We start from the raw sequence: 15,299 nt of genomic DNA on the forward strand, positions 1-15,299 counted from the left end.
TTCCACCAGGGTCACTCAGCTCCTGACCTCATTACAGCCTTGGTTCAAACTTGGACGAAAGAGCAGAATGCCAGAAGTGAGGTGAGAGTGACTGCCCTTGACATCAAGGCAGCATTTGACTGAGTATGGCATCAAGGAGCTGCAGCTAAACTGGAGTCTATGGGAATCGGGGGATAATTCTCCGCTGGTTGGAGTCATACCTGGCACAAAGGAAGATGGTTATGGTGATTGGAGGTCAATCATCTTAGCTCCAGGACATCACTGCAGGAGTTCCTCAGGGCAGTATCTTAGCACACTGGGCTAAATCGCTGGCTTTTAAAGAGACCACGGCAGGCCAGCAGCACGGTTCAATTCCCGTACCAGCTTCCCCGAACAGGCACCGGAATGTGGCGACTAGGGGCTTTTCACAGTAACTTCATTTGAAGCATACTTGTGACAATAAGTAATTTTTCTGCCCATCATCTGCCCAAAACATATGAGCATGGTTCGCTGGGCTCCCCGAACACCTAGTGCACCTGTCCTCATCCCCATAAAACCTGCTCATCCTCGTCCCGGACACATGAGCCCTGTGCAGTACCTTGAACTGGATGAGACTAAGCCTCGCACATGAAGAGGAGGAGTTCACCCTCTCCAGGGCGTCCGCCCATGTCCCCTCCTCAATCTGCTCCCCCAGCTCCACTTCCCACTTAGCCTTCAGCTCCTCTACCGACGCCTCCTCCACCTCCTGCATCACCTGGTAGATGTCAGACACCTTCCGATCCCCGACCCACACCCCCGAGAGCACCCTATCCCTTACCCCCCCGCGGGGGCAGCGAAGGGAACCCCTCCACCTGCCACCTAGCAAACGCCTTGACCTGAAGGTACCTGAACATATTCCCCGGGGGAAGCTCAAACTTCTCCAGCTCACCCAGGCTTGCAAACCTCCCGTCAATGAACAGGTTTCCCAACTTTCTGATGCCCGCCCTGTGCCACCCCAGGAACCCGCCATCAATGTTCCCTGGGACAAACTGGTGGTTCCCCCGCAGCGCGGCCTCCACCGAGCCCCCCACTTCCCCCCCTGTGTCACCTCCACTGCCCCCAAATTTTGAGGGTAGCCACCACCACCGGGCTCGTAGTGTACCTCGTTGGAGGGAGCGGCAATGGCACCTTTACCAGTACCTTCAGGCTCGTGCCTCCACAGGACGCCATCTCCATCCGTTTCCGTGCTGCCCCCTCCCCATCCATTACCCACTTGCGTACCATCGAGACATTAGCCGCCCAATAGTACCCAGAGAGGTTGGGCAGCGCCAGCCCCCCCTCTATCCCTGCCCTGCTCCAAAAAGACCCTCCTCACCCTCGGAGTCCAGTGCGCCCAAACAAATCCCATGATGCTGCTGTTCACCCTCCTAGAAAAGGCCCTCGGAATGAAAATGGGGAGGCACTGAAACAAAAACAAAAACCTCGGGAGCACCGTCATTTTAACGGACTGTACTCTACCCGCCAACGACAGCGGCAGCATGTCCCACCTTTTAAACTCCTCCTCCATCTGCTCCACCAACCTAGTAAAATTAAGCTTATGCAAAGTCCCCCAACTCCTAGCCACCTGAACCCCCAGGTACCTAAAACTCCTCACTGCCCTTTTTAGCGGGAGCCTACCAATCCCCTCCTCCTGATCTCCCGGGTGTACAACAAACAGCTCACTCTTGCCCGGGTTCAGCTTATAGCCCGAGAAACTCCCAAACTCAGCAAGAATCTCCATCACCTCCGGCATTCCCCCCACCGGGTCTGCCACATACAGCAGCAAGTCATCTGCATAAAGCGACACTCGGTGCTCCTCCCCACCCTGCACCAGACCCCTCCACCTCCCCGACTCTCTGAGCGCCATGGCCAGAGGCTCAATTGCCAACGCAAAAAGCAAGGGGGACAGGGGGCACCCCTGCCTCCTCCCACGGTGGAGCCTGAAGTACTCGGACCTCCTCCCATTTGTCGCTACACTCGCCATCGGGGCCTCGTACAGCAATCTCACCCATTTAATAAATCCCTCCCCGAACCCGAACCTCTCTAACACCTCCCACAAGTACCCCCACTCAACCCTATCGAAGGCCTTACATCCAATGCCACCACAATCTCCGCCTCTCCTTCTGCCGCCGGCATCATTATCACATTTAGCAGCCTTTGCACGTTAGTGTTCAGCTGCCTCCCCTTCACAAAACCCGTCTGATCTTCATGTACCACCCTCGGCACCCAGTCCTCTATTCTAGTGGCCAAGATCTTCGCCAGCAACTTGCCATCCACATTCAGCAGTGAAATTGACCTATATGATCCACACTGCAAGGGGTCCTTATCTCGCTTCAGGATCAGGGAAATCAGCGCCCGTGACATCGTCGGGGGCAAAACTCCCCCCTCCCATGCCTTGTTAAAGGTCCGAACCAACAGGGGGCCCAACAGGTCCGCGTATTTTTCATAAAATTCAACCGGGAACCCATCCGATCCCGGTGCCTTCCCCGACTGCATGTGGCCAATCCCTCTGACCAGCTCCTCCAACTCGATCGGCGCCCCCAGTCCCTCCACCTACTCCTCCTGCACCCTTGGAAATCGTAGCCTGTTCAAAAAGCTCTCCATTCCCTCCCCCCACCACCGGCGGCTCCGACCGGTACAGTTCCCTGTAGAAGTCCCTAAAGACCCATTGACCTCTGCCCCCTGCCACACCACATTCCCACCCCTATCCTTCACTCCACCAATCTCCCTAGCTGCGTCCCACTTGAGAAGCTGATGCGCCAGCATCCTGCTCTCCATATTCATAGACCACTCCCTGCGCCTTCCTCCACTGTGTCTCCGCCTTTCTGGTGGTCAATAAATCAAACTTGGCCTGCAGGCTACGCCGCTCCCCCAACAGTCCCTCCTCCGGGGTCTCCGCATACCTCCTATCCACACTCAGCAGCTCCCCCCACCAGTCTCTACCTCCCCCTCCTCTTTCCCCCTCTCTCTATGGGCTCGGATGGAGATCAGCTCCCCCCTAATCACTGCCTTCAGAGCCTCCCACACCATCCCCACCCGGACCTCCCCAGTATCATTGGCCTCGAGGTACCTCTCAATACATCTCCGGACCCTCCTGCACACCTCCTCATCAGCCAACAGCCCCATGTCCAGACGCCAAAGCGGGCGCTGGTCCAGCACCTCCCCCATCTCCAGATCCACCCAATGCGGAGCATGGTCCGAAATTGCTATGGCCGAATATTCGGCATCCTCCACCCTCGGGACCAGCCCCCTACCCAGGACAAAAAAATCAATGCGGGAATAAACCCTGTGTACGTGGGAGAAAAAAGAGTACTCCCGAGCCCTCGGCCTCCCAAACCTCCAGGGATCCTGGAATTCCCTCCCTAACAGCACAGGGGATGTAGGGCAGCATGGTGGAGCAGTGGTAAGCGCTGCTGCCTCACGGCACAGAGGTCCCAGGCTCAATCCCGGCTCTGGGTCACTGTCCGTGTGTAGTTTGCACACACTCCCTGTGTTTGCGTGGGTTTTGCCCCCACAACCCAAAGATGTGTAGGGTAGGTGGATTGGCCTCGTTAAATTGCCCCTTAATTGGAAAAAAATTAATTGGGTACTTTAAATTGATTTTTAAAAATTTAAAAACCAGCACAGGGGATGTATCTACACCTCAAGGACTGCAGAAGTTCAAGAAGGCAACTCACCACTACTTCGGAAGGGTAACTGGGGATGGGCAATAAATGCTGGCCTAACCAGCATTGTCCACATCCTGTAAATTAATTCTTAAACATTTAAGAATGGACAGAGATATGTCTAGTGTTATATGGTATGTATTATATATATTATTGATGGTTCTGTAATGAAATACATGTATTATTAGTTCTAGTTTTGTAATATCGTACTGTACCCACATTATATATTTCCAGTCAGACAGTCATTGCAGCACTGACAGAATCCATTTGGGAACTCAAGTCAATGCTGACTCTCTGTACAGCAATCCAGTCAGTCCCATTCCCCCTCGATATCCCTGTTCCCCTGCAAGTTTATTTTCTTCAAGTGACCATCCTATTTAATTTTAAATTATTGATCACCTTGACTTCCACAACCCTTGTGGGCAGTGAGTTCCCTGTCATGTCCACTCCATGACTAAATAAAATTCTTCCTCAGATTTCCTCATCTCTAATCAGTAAATGTCCTTATATGGAGATTTTCTCCTCTTGTACAGGTTTTAGTGAGTTTAGATTTGTTGATCAGCACCTTCAGGAAAATTGAGAGGGAAAGTAAGTGAATACAGTCCGTATATTACACACATTTTTCATCCAGTAATATAGACATATATCTGTCTGGCAGCTGCATGAAGGTTTTCAGGTCTCTGTGTCCAGGACAGGAAGCAGTGAGCTTGGATCTGTCAATCAGCCTGAATCAGCACCTTCAGGAGAATTGGGAGGGTGAATATTAGATACAGCAGAGTGAGAATGGAGGGAGAGTGTGTGGGATGGAGATTCAGAGCATTTCAGGGAAAGACAGAGGAAGAATGTTCGATGGAAACTAGAATTGTCTGTTCTGAGTTTCTATCCTGTACTAACTATGATTACTATTGTAAAATCTGATTGCAGGAAGTTCGAACGAGAGGAGTTTGAGGCCGATATCTCAAAGTAAATATCCGGTCAAGAACTGACTGAGTCACTCGAGTCTTGGGATCATCTGCCTTTGAATCGAGAAGGAGAAAAGTTTGGCTATTCTGTCTGCTTCAAGAGATTTTAAACATCAGTGTGTCTGGAAAAGCACCGAGACACACACACCCGTGTGAGATTGTTACAGAGCACTGACTGCGGAAAGAGCTTTAACCAGTTACACAGCCTGAAAAAACATCACACCATTCACAGCAGTGAGAGACTGTATAGGTGTTCTGTGTGTGGACGAAGCTTCAACTGATCGTCCAACGTGGTGAGACACCAGATCACCCAGACCATGGAGAAACCATGGAAATGTGAGGATTGTGGGAAGGGATTCAAAGGCCCGTACGAGCTGAAAAGGCATCAACGCATTCACACTGGGGAGAGGCCTTTCACCTGCTCTGACTGTGGGAAGGGATTCACTGACATTGGCAGCCTGCGGAAACACGCACGAGTTCACACTGGAGAGAGGCCTTTCACCTGCTCTCAGTGTAAAAAGGGATTCACTGACATTGGCAGCCTGCGGAGACACGAACGCGTTCACACGGGGGAGAGGCCATTCATCTGCACTCAGTGCGAAAAGGGATTCGCTGACATTGGCAGCTTGCGGAGACACGAACGTGTTCACACTGGAGAGAGGCCTTTCACCTGCTCTGTGTGAAAAGAGATTTACTGACATTGGCAACCTGCGGAAACACGAACGAGTTCACACTGGGGAGAGACCTTTCACCTGCTCTCAGTGTGAAAAGAGATTCACTAACATTGGCAATCTGCGGAGACACGAACGAGTTCACACTCGGGAGAGACCTTTCACCTGCTCTGTGTGATATGGGATTCACTGACATTGGCAACCTGCGGAAACACGAACGAGTTCACACCGGGGAGAGGCCTGTCACCTGCTCTCAGTGTGAAAAGGGATTCAGTGAGATTGGCAACCTGCGGAGACATGAACGAGTTCACACCGGGGAGAGGCCTTTCACCTGCTCTCAGTGTGAAAAGGGATTCAGTGAGATTGGCAACCTGCGGAGACACGAACGTGTTCACACTGGGGAGAGGCCATTCATCTGCACTGTGTGTGATAAGGGATTCACTCGGTTATCCAACCTGCGGACACACCAGCGAGTTCACACCGGGGAGAAGCCATTCATCTGTACTGTGTGTGATAAGGGATTCACTGAATTATCCAGCCTGCGGAAACACAATGTCACTCACACCAAGAGCAGGCCCGTTAAATGCTCTGACTGCAGGAGGGGTTTCAAAAGCTCTCGGCTACTGATATCCCACCAGCGCGTTCACTCTGAGGAGAGACCGTTCAGCTGCTCTCACTGCACAAAGAGCTTTAGAACCTCATCCAACCTGATGAAACACGAGCGAGGTCACACCGGGAAGAGCCCGTTCACCTCTCCAACTGGGAAAAGATTCACTCGGTCATCACTTCCTGAGCCACAATGTCACTCACACCAATGAGAGACTCTTTAAACGCTCTGACAGTGGGAGTGGGTTTAAAAGCTCTCGGCTACTGATGTCCCACCAGCGCCATCACACTGAGGAGAAACTGTTCAACTGCTCTCACTTCACAAAGACATTTAGAACGTCATCCACATTGCGGAAACACCAGCAAGTTCACACCGGGGAGAGGCCCTGACCTCATCAAAAGATCTAGGTATGACCTGCTTTCACTGTGGGGAGGGATTCACTCAGTCATCCAACATGCTGAGACACCAAAGGGTTCACAAGTGATGACAGGTTAGATTCTGCTATTATTCCTGCTGTTAATCAATCCAGGACTGAACCTGGAATGGGTGGAGGGATTTGCCTCCTCGTCAACTCCTCCTGGTGCTCGGTCGTGGCGACCCTGGCGAACTACTGCTCCCCGGACCTGGAATACCCGACTGTGAAGTACCGTCCATACTACCTTCCACAGAGTTCACTTCTGCCATCATCACAGCGGTCTACATCCCACCCCAGGCGGAAGTGAAGAAGGCGCTTGATGAATTGTAACCGCTATAAATAATAATGAAGCAGAATACCCGGAGGCCTTGTTCATCGTGGCTGGGGACTTTAACCAGGCCAACCTTGAGTGCCCTGCCAAAATTCCACCAACATTTCCTGTCGCAACAGGGTCCCAACATCCTTGACCACTGCTACACAAACATCAAGGGCGCCTCTCGATCCATCTCCTGACTGCACTTCGGAAAATCGGACCACAAGATGGTGCTCCTTCTCCCGTCATACAAGCAGAAACTTAAGCGGGAGAATCCGATTAAGAAGGTCGATGCAATGGAAGAGCTCCTCCGCGACTGCTTGGAGTCAGTGGACTGGTCCATATTCAAGAACTCAGCAGCCAACCTAAACGAGTTTGCCAGCACCATCACAGACTTCATCAGCAAGTGTGTAGAAGATTGTGTGTCAAAGAAGGTAGTATGTCCGTTACCCAACCAGAAACCATGGTTTATTCGGGAGATTCACTCCCTACGGAAGGCCACGTCTGAGGAGTTCAAGACAGGCGACCCTGACTTCATCAAAAGATCGAGGTATGACCTCCGCAAAGCCATCACGGACTCCAAGAGACAATACCAGACTAAGCTTGAATCACAGATTAACGACATGGATTCTCGTTGGTTGTGGCAGGGCTTAAATAACATAATGGGTACAAAGTAAAGCCAAGTAGAGTCTTCAGCAACAGCGCAGCCTCCCCGAGAAACTCAATGCGTTCTATGCTTACTTCGAGCAGGAAACCAACAAACTGCCCCAGGAGCCTTGGACACACCCATACCCACCGTCACAGCCTCCAAAGTCAGATTGGCCTTCTTGAAAGTGAACCCTCGGAAAACGACAGGTCCTGACGGGATCCCTGGTCGTGCACTCAGATCCTGCATGGACCAACTGGCGGGTGTGTTTGCGGACATCCTCAACCTCTCCCTACTCCGTTCCGAGGTTCCCACCTGCTTCAAGAAGACCACCATCATACCGGGGCCAAAGAAGGACCAGGCAACGTGCCTCAATGAATACCGTCTGGTGGCCTTGACATCGATCATTATGAAATGCTTAGACCACAGCTGGAGTAATGTGTGCAGTTTTACTCCCCTTACCTTACCTTGGGCTCTTATTTGAAGATAAAATAAGAGATCTTATCGCTCATAAAATGGCCAAAATAAGTGTAACCCTGAGGATTGGAAACTTGTCTTAGAATTCAGCAAAGGAGGATGAAGAAACTCATAAAGAGAAAATTGAATATGAGAGCAGACTGGCTAGAAACATTTTCCTTTAAAATGTGAACAGGACAAGTAGGAGGAGGAGCTGGTAGGTGGGATAGAGGATGGTCTATTGGCAGACGCACGGAGTCCTATTCCAAGTACTCTGCAATCTCCTCTTTAATAATAGATTCTAAAATCTTACCAATGACCGAAGTCAGGCTAACCAGCCCATATTTTCCCGTCTTCTGCCTCCCTCCCTGTCAAGGCCCCTCAGGGTCTTATACGGTTCAATCAAGTCACCGAAACTCCATTGGACACAATCCCAGCCTGTTCAATCATTCCTCATAAGACCAGCCTCCAATTCCAGGTATGAGTCCAGTAAACCTCTGAACTGCTTCCAGCACATTGACATCATCCCTTAAATGAGAGCAATACTGTACACAGTGCTCCAGATGTGGTCTCACCAATGTCCTGTATAACTGAAGCATAACCTCCCTACTTTTGTATTCAATTCCCCTCGCAATGAACAATAACATTCTATTAGCTTTCCTAATTACTTGCTGTACCTGTATACTCGCCTTTTGTGATTCATGCTCTTGGACACCCAGATCCCTCTGAATCTCAGAGCTCTGCAATCTCTCACCATTTAGATAATAAGCTTTTTCATTCTTTTTGCCATAATGGACAATGTCACATTTCCCCACATAATACTCGATTTGGCAGATCTTTTCCCCATTCACTTAACCTATCTATATCACTTTGTAACCTCCTTATGTCCTCTTCACAATTTACTTTCCTACATATCTTTGTATCATTGGAACATAGGAGCAGGAGTTGGCCATTCAGCCCATCGAGACTGCTCCATCATTCAATACGATCATGGCTGATCATCCACTTCAATGCCTTTTTCCCCACACTATCCCCATCTCCCTTTGTGTTATTGGTATTTAGAAATCTGTCACTCCTGTACTGAAATCCGCTTGTGATAAAGGCCAACATCCCATCAGCCTTCCTAATAACTTGCTGCACCTGTATGTTAGCCTTCAGTGACTTATTGATGAGGACACCCAGGTCCCTTTGTACATCTACACTTTCTAATCTCTGACCATTTCAGACATACTCTGTTCCTCCTACCAAAATGATAATCTTACATTTTTCCACATTATATTCCATCTGCCATGTCCTTGCCCACTCACTAAGTCTGTCCAAATCCTTCTGTAGCCGTTTTACATCTTCCTCACAACACACATTCCCATTGAGCTTTGTGTCACCTGTGAACTTGGAAATGTTACATTTGGTCCCCACATTCAAATCATTGTATAAACTGTGAGCAGCTGGGACCCAAGTACTGATCCTTGTGGTACCCACTAGTCCCAACCTGCCAAGGTGAGAATGACCCATTTATTCCTCCTCTCTGTTTTCTGCCTGTTAGCCAATCCTCAATCCATGCCAGTATATTACCTCCTTTCCCATGTGTTTTCATTTTGCTGACTAACCTCCTGTGGGGTGTTTATCATAAACCTTCTGAAAATCCAAGTGTGCCTTATCCACGGACTCCCCTTTATCAATTCTGTTAGTAACATCCTCAAAACTCCAAAAGGTTTGTCAAACATGATTTCCTGTTCCTAAATCCATGTTAAGAAGTCTTACACCAGGTTAAAGTCCAACAGGTTTGTTTTGAATCACTAGCTTTGGGAGCGCAGCTCCTTCCTCAGGTGATGGAGCTGTGCTGTAAAATCTGTACAACCTCCTCAGGGCGAGTAGGCAGCAATGTGCCTCTGGCATCAAACCCAATCCATGCTGTTTCTTAACTCCACCCAAACAGATTCAACATTTTGTATTCTGGATCTGAGATCCTCCTTTATTAATGTACTGACACTGTCCCTTATTACCAGTACAACACCACCTCCTTTTCCTTTTTGCCTGCATCATCAGCAAACTTAACAATCATACCTTCAGACCCATCATCCAAGTCATTGATATAAATTGTAAAACATTGAGGTCCCAGCACTGATCCCTGTGACACACCACTCGTTGCATCTTGCCAACCAGAAAATGACCTATTTATTCTTAGTCTCAGTTTTCTGCTCGCTAGCCAATCTTTCACTGTGAAAGACAGTTCTGCAGTTAAGGGCTACCAGACTGGGAAAAGAAAAGAATGGAACCCTCGGGAATGAATTATCACTTTGGACTGATACTTTTACGGTGTAGGTTTCCTACCAAAATATTAGTTAGTTAATGTTGCTTCTAGTTTGTTGCAGTAAAAGTTATAAATCCTTAAGGCCTGTCATGTGATCCTTTAATTTGTTGACTGGGGATTTGATTTTTTCTTTGAAGTTACTGATCTTTACAGAGATCCTAATCCACAAGTTTTATCTTCCATTTGAGCCTCGGGTACCTTTCTGTCTCGTTATTGATCGTGTCAATGACAGCGAGGCAACTGAGCTGAGGGCTGAATGTAGCTGAGAAGAACAGGGCCTGTGCCCCAGTTGGAAATCTGCCATGGGTGTCACACTAATAGAGGGCTGACTGGGAAATCAGGGGATGGGGATGATCAGGGCTGATGGTGTCTTGAACCCGGGGTTCAGTGCTCCTGTGTCCAAAGTGGGGAGTCACGGGAACAGGCTACAGAGGAACCGAAGAGAAACATTTGGGTCCCGAACATTGTGAACATCCTTTCATGGTTATTCTTTTACTCTGGTTGTCTTTGATCCACAAGTAATGTTCTGATATTTTTTAATAAAACCATGTTCTATTTCATTAATAAATTTGTTTCATTAAAAATATTTGATTTTTGGTATTTTTCTGCTGAAATTCATTCACTTTGGGGAAAGTGGGTGAAAGAGGTTGACAGGCTCTTTAACTGAAAGTGAGTCTCTCTTAAGCTAATTGGTAAAGGAGCCAGAGGGGGGGGGGGGGGGGGGGGGGGGGAGGAGGAGATTTTAGTTTTCTTTTGACACAATGTTTGAAAATGTGGTTCAGAGAGTGAATCGGGTTTGACTAATTTATTGAGTCTTTTTCAGGAAGTAACAAGGGATGTCAATAAAGGGGAAACCTGTAGATGTGGTTTATCTAGGTTTCCAGAAGGTATTCCCCAGGGTGCCACATCAAAGATTATTAAACGTATTAAGAGCTCGTGGTGGTGGGATGGGGATGTGTGGAGCAACATATCAGCATTAATGGAAGGTTGGTTAGCTAACAGGAAGCAGAGAGGGGGTATAAATGGGTTATGTTTGGGTTGGTAAGATGTGACAAGTTCAATGTCACAAGGATCAGTGCTGGTCCCTCAACTATTTTACAATCTATATGAATGAATTGGATGATGGGATTGAATCTATGGCAGTTAGATATTCTGATGACACAAAGACAGGTAGGAAAGTAATTTGTGAAGTGGACGTAGGGAGTCTGCAAAGAACAATAAATAGATAAACAATAAACAATAAAATGTGAGCGTGTCCACTTTGGCAAAAAGGGTTAAATTAAACAGAACATTATTTAATTGGAGAGAGACTGCAGAACTCTGAGGTACAGAGGGATCTGGATGTCCTGATGCAGGAACCTCAAGAAGTCAGTTTGCAGATAAAGCAGATTAGGAAGGCCAATTAAATATTGTTGTTTGGATTGGATTGGATTTGTGTATTGTCACATGTACTGAGGTACAGTGAAAAGTATTTTTCTGCGAGCAGCTCAACAGATCATTAAGTACATGGGAAGAAAAGAGAATTTTAAACATACATAATAGGGCAACACAAGATATACAATGTACCTACATAAGCACTGGCATCGGATGAAGCATACAGGGTGTAGTGTTAATGAGGTCAGTCCATAAGAGGGTCATTTAGGAGTCTGGTGACAGTGGGGAAGAAGCTGTTTTTGAGTCTGTTCATTCGTGTTCTCATACTTCTGTATCTCCTGCCCGATGGAAGAAGTTGGAAGAGTGAGTAAGCCGGGTGGGAGGGGTCTTTGATTATGCTGCCCGCTTTCCCCAGCAGGAGGTGTAGATGGAAAGAGACTGGAATATAAAAGTCGGGATGTTTTGCTGCAGTTGCACAGGGCCTTGGTGAGACCATATTTAGAGCACTGTGTACAGTTTGGGTCTCCTTATTTCAGAAATGGGATAATTGCATTAGAAACAGTTCAGAGGAGGTTGACTGTCCGGATTCCTGGAATGAGGGGGTTATCCTCTGAGGAAAGGTTTGACAGGTTGGGACTGTATCCATTGCAGTTTAGAATAATGAGAGATGATCTTATTGAAACACGTGAAATCCTGAGTGGAACTGACAGAGAGAATGCGGAGAGGATGTTTCCCCTTGTGGCAGAGACTAGAACTACATTTAAAAGGGGTTTCCCATTGAAGACGCAGATGAGGATATTTCATTCCCCTGCGGTCTATGGGTCTGTGAATCTCTCTTCCCCAGGGAGTGGTAGAGTCAGGGTCATTGATGGACCACCAGACGGACAACCAGCCTCACTGAAGTTCTCAACATGAGAGTTTTAAATGGATTTTCAATGGCCCCTCTTTATCACGAACCCCCAGGAGGAGACCAACAGGTGAGAGAAAACTCAGAGCTCTGGCCTCACAGTTGCCAATTCAGAACAGAGATGACAACTTGCCAACAGCTCCCAGGTTGGGCAGAAAGAGGAAGGTTTTTGGTCACAAGTCCTCAGCTGAGAGAGATCTGTTTTTGCTTCCAGTGGAACTTTCACAGGCTGGCTGGAAGCATTTTAAATCACCAGGCAGAGAGGTAACAGAGAGAGTCCAGACTTGCTGTGTGCTGCCTTATAGGTCTAAATACAAGTGTATTAAAATAGAAATTGCTTCTTCTCCTAGCCTTCCCTTCAGACGTTTCTGAAGGGTTCTACCAATCAGAATGAAGAATGGGGTAAATCTCGGAATTTTAGAAGAGCTGATTGACTGCTAGCCAAGTCCATCAAAATGACATCACAGACCCTACCATACAGCAGAGGGGAATCCCTTTGGCCAGTTCAACTAACAGCTTGCAGCTAGGGGTTTTCAGTCTGTTGTTCAAACCCAGAATCTGCAATGGTGCAGCAGCCAGCAAGACAGTAATAGGGAGACATGGATCAGACAAGGATTTAGAAAAGATTCCTTGCACATGGACCAATTACAAAGCCTGTCATTGAACCATCTGTACCCGCCCAAGCCACGCCAAACTCTCAAACAATTGTCTTCCCCACGCTCCGTCCCCGGTACAGGGAGTCCGCATTCCCATGCCAAGCAGTGAAAACATGGTGGTCTTAACACCCAGGTGTTGTCTAGAATTCCAGGCACTCTCGTTTTCTCTGTCCTCTGGGAGCTGTTTATCTCCCTGTTCCCACACAGCAAGTCATCTGTTCTCAGCTCTGTTCGATTTCTGCTGGAGTTTGGTCCCTTTTACACCTTTCAGATCAATAAAACATTTGGTCAGTGAAGACCCAAACCACAATTTCCCATCCTGTCTCCTGTCAACCATCCTTACCCAGAGCGTAATCACAACAGGAATATAAACAGGAGAAGTGTAACAATCAAATTCAAAATAAATCCACAGTCATAGAATTTAATTTAATGTTCACTAATTAGCAAGAAAACCTGAAGCAGGGAGTCCCCCAGGAATCTTACAGTCAAAACCTAGAGGGTGGGGGGGGGGGGGGGGGTCTTTCTGACCCCACACTCAATGTCACTTTGTTATTTTCCCATTTCTGTTCTGGCTCCGCCTGGGGTAACATCTCCATTTTTTCTTCTCCTGATGGAACACCGTGAGTTCTCAGTTATTGGTACATTAGGAAAGATGCTTCGAGAAACAGATCAAGCATGGATGTAAAAGATTCTCCAGCTCTCTCTTTGTGGACAGTTCTTACTCAGTATTATTTCTCCCAAGCCCTTCCTTGTCCCATTATCGCTTTAATTTCACTCCCACTTTGCCCATGTGCAGTGTGTTTAATTCTATCTGGATTGTTTTAAAGTCAGTTTCTCTCTGGAGTGTGTGTCAATGTCTTGATGATGTCACAATGGTGTCTCAATCCCCTGGCCACATTAACCATTTCATCTCCTGCTGTGTCTCCAGTAGCTGTTTGTGTTTGGGACCCGGTCTTCAGTCCATTTCACCATGAATTTAGGCTTGTTATTTTTCACATGTAACAAATCTTCACTGCACAACCACACTGGGATCCCAAAATCATGTCACATATTCTTAACTCTCAGATGCTCTGATGAAAAGATGAAAGTGAGTGTCTGTCTGTCTGATCTGCCCTGTTGTGGTGCTGATATTTCATTTCGTGGCCGAGCTTTCAAATGTGGGTTTATTTAAAACAAAGTTCATGGGCCAGGGTGTAAATATATCTGGGTGGCACAGTGGTTAGCACTGCTACCTCACGGCGCCGAAGACCCGGGTTCGATCCTGGCCCCCGGTTACTGTCCGTGAAGAGTTTGCACATTCCCCCGTGTCTGCGTGGGTCTCACCCCCACAACCCAAAGATGTGCAGGGTAGGTAGATTGGCCACACTAAATTACCCCTTTATTGGAAAAAAATAATTGGGTACTCTAAACTTTTTTAAAAAGCATGTTAATATTTCCAAGAGAAAGTGATCAACTTATTCATCCCATCTACACATTCCAGACTTTCACTGGAACGTAGGTGGATACCAGATTGATATATTCTATTCAACCACACCCAAGGTAAACATTCCAATCATTTATTTTCCAAGACAATATTCCCAGTATCTTTTAAACAGAAATTAAACATTCCCGTCTGATCGCAGACATTAACATATTCTGTTTGTTTGTTCAGGTCAGGCTGGGATTGTTCACCTTGGAGCAAAGGAGGTCGAGGGGAGATTTGAGAGAGGTGGACAAGATTATGACAGGTTTATTTGATTTGATTTATTATTGTCACATGTATTAGTATACAGTGAAAAGTATTGTTTCTTGCATGCTATGCAGACAACGCATACCGTACATAGGGAAGGAAGGAGAGACTGCAGAATATAATGTTACATTTATAGCTAGGGTGCAGAGAAAAGATCAAATTAATACGAGGTAGGTCCATTCAAAAGTCTGACGGCAGTCGGGAAGAAGCTGTTCGTGAGTCTGTTGGTTTCTAACCTCAAACTTTTGTATCTTTTTCCTAACGGAAGAAGGTGGAAGGGAGTATGTCCTGGGTGCGTGGGGTCCTTAATTATGCTGGCTGCCTTTCCGAGACAGCAGAAATTGTAGGCAGAGTCAATGGATGGGAAGCTGGTTTGTGTGATGGACTGGGCTACATTCACGACCTTTTGTAATTTACTGCAGCCTTGGGCCGAGCAGGATCCATACCAAGCTGTGATACAACCAGAAAGAATGCTTTCTATGGTGCATCTATAGAAGTTGGTGAGGGTCGTAGCTGACATGCCAAATTTCCTTAGTCTTCTGAGAAAGTAGAGTCATTGGTGGGCTTTCTTAACTATAGTGTCGGCATGG

The 15,299-nt window shown here is 47.5% G+C and overlaps 1 protein-coding gene across 2 annotated transcripts in view; it reads left to right on the plus strand.

The window, feature by feature from the left end:
• LOC119951818 (zinc finger protein 239-like) overlaps positions 1–15,299 on the plus strand; it is a 295,099-nt gene that overhangs the window by 14,119 nt on the left and 265,681 nt on the right. The window contains exon 3 of one of the 2 annotated variants that reach the window (XR_005457679.1): positions 4,587–5,666. The exons of the other annotated variant lie outside the window; for it this stretch is intronic. The gene's annotated coding sequence lies outside the window, so the exon portion shown is untranslated. Of the gene's footprint in view, positions 1–4,586; positions 5,667–15,299 lie in introns of those variants that run through there. 2 annotated transcript variants of the gene reach the window in all.

This window comes from Scyliorhinus canicula, chromosome 17, assembly GCF_902713615.1.
Source record: "Scyliorhinus canicula chromosome 17, sScyCan1.1, whole genome shotgun sequence".
Classification (NCBI taxonomy): Eukaryota; Metazoa; Chordata; class Chondrichthyes; order Carcharhiniformes; family Scyliorhinidae; genus Scyliorhinus; species Scyliorhinus canicula.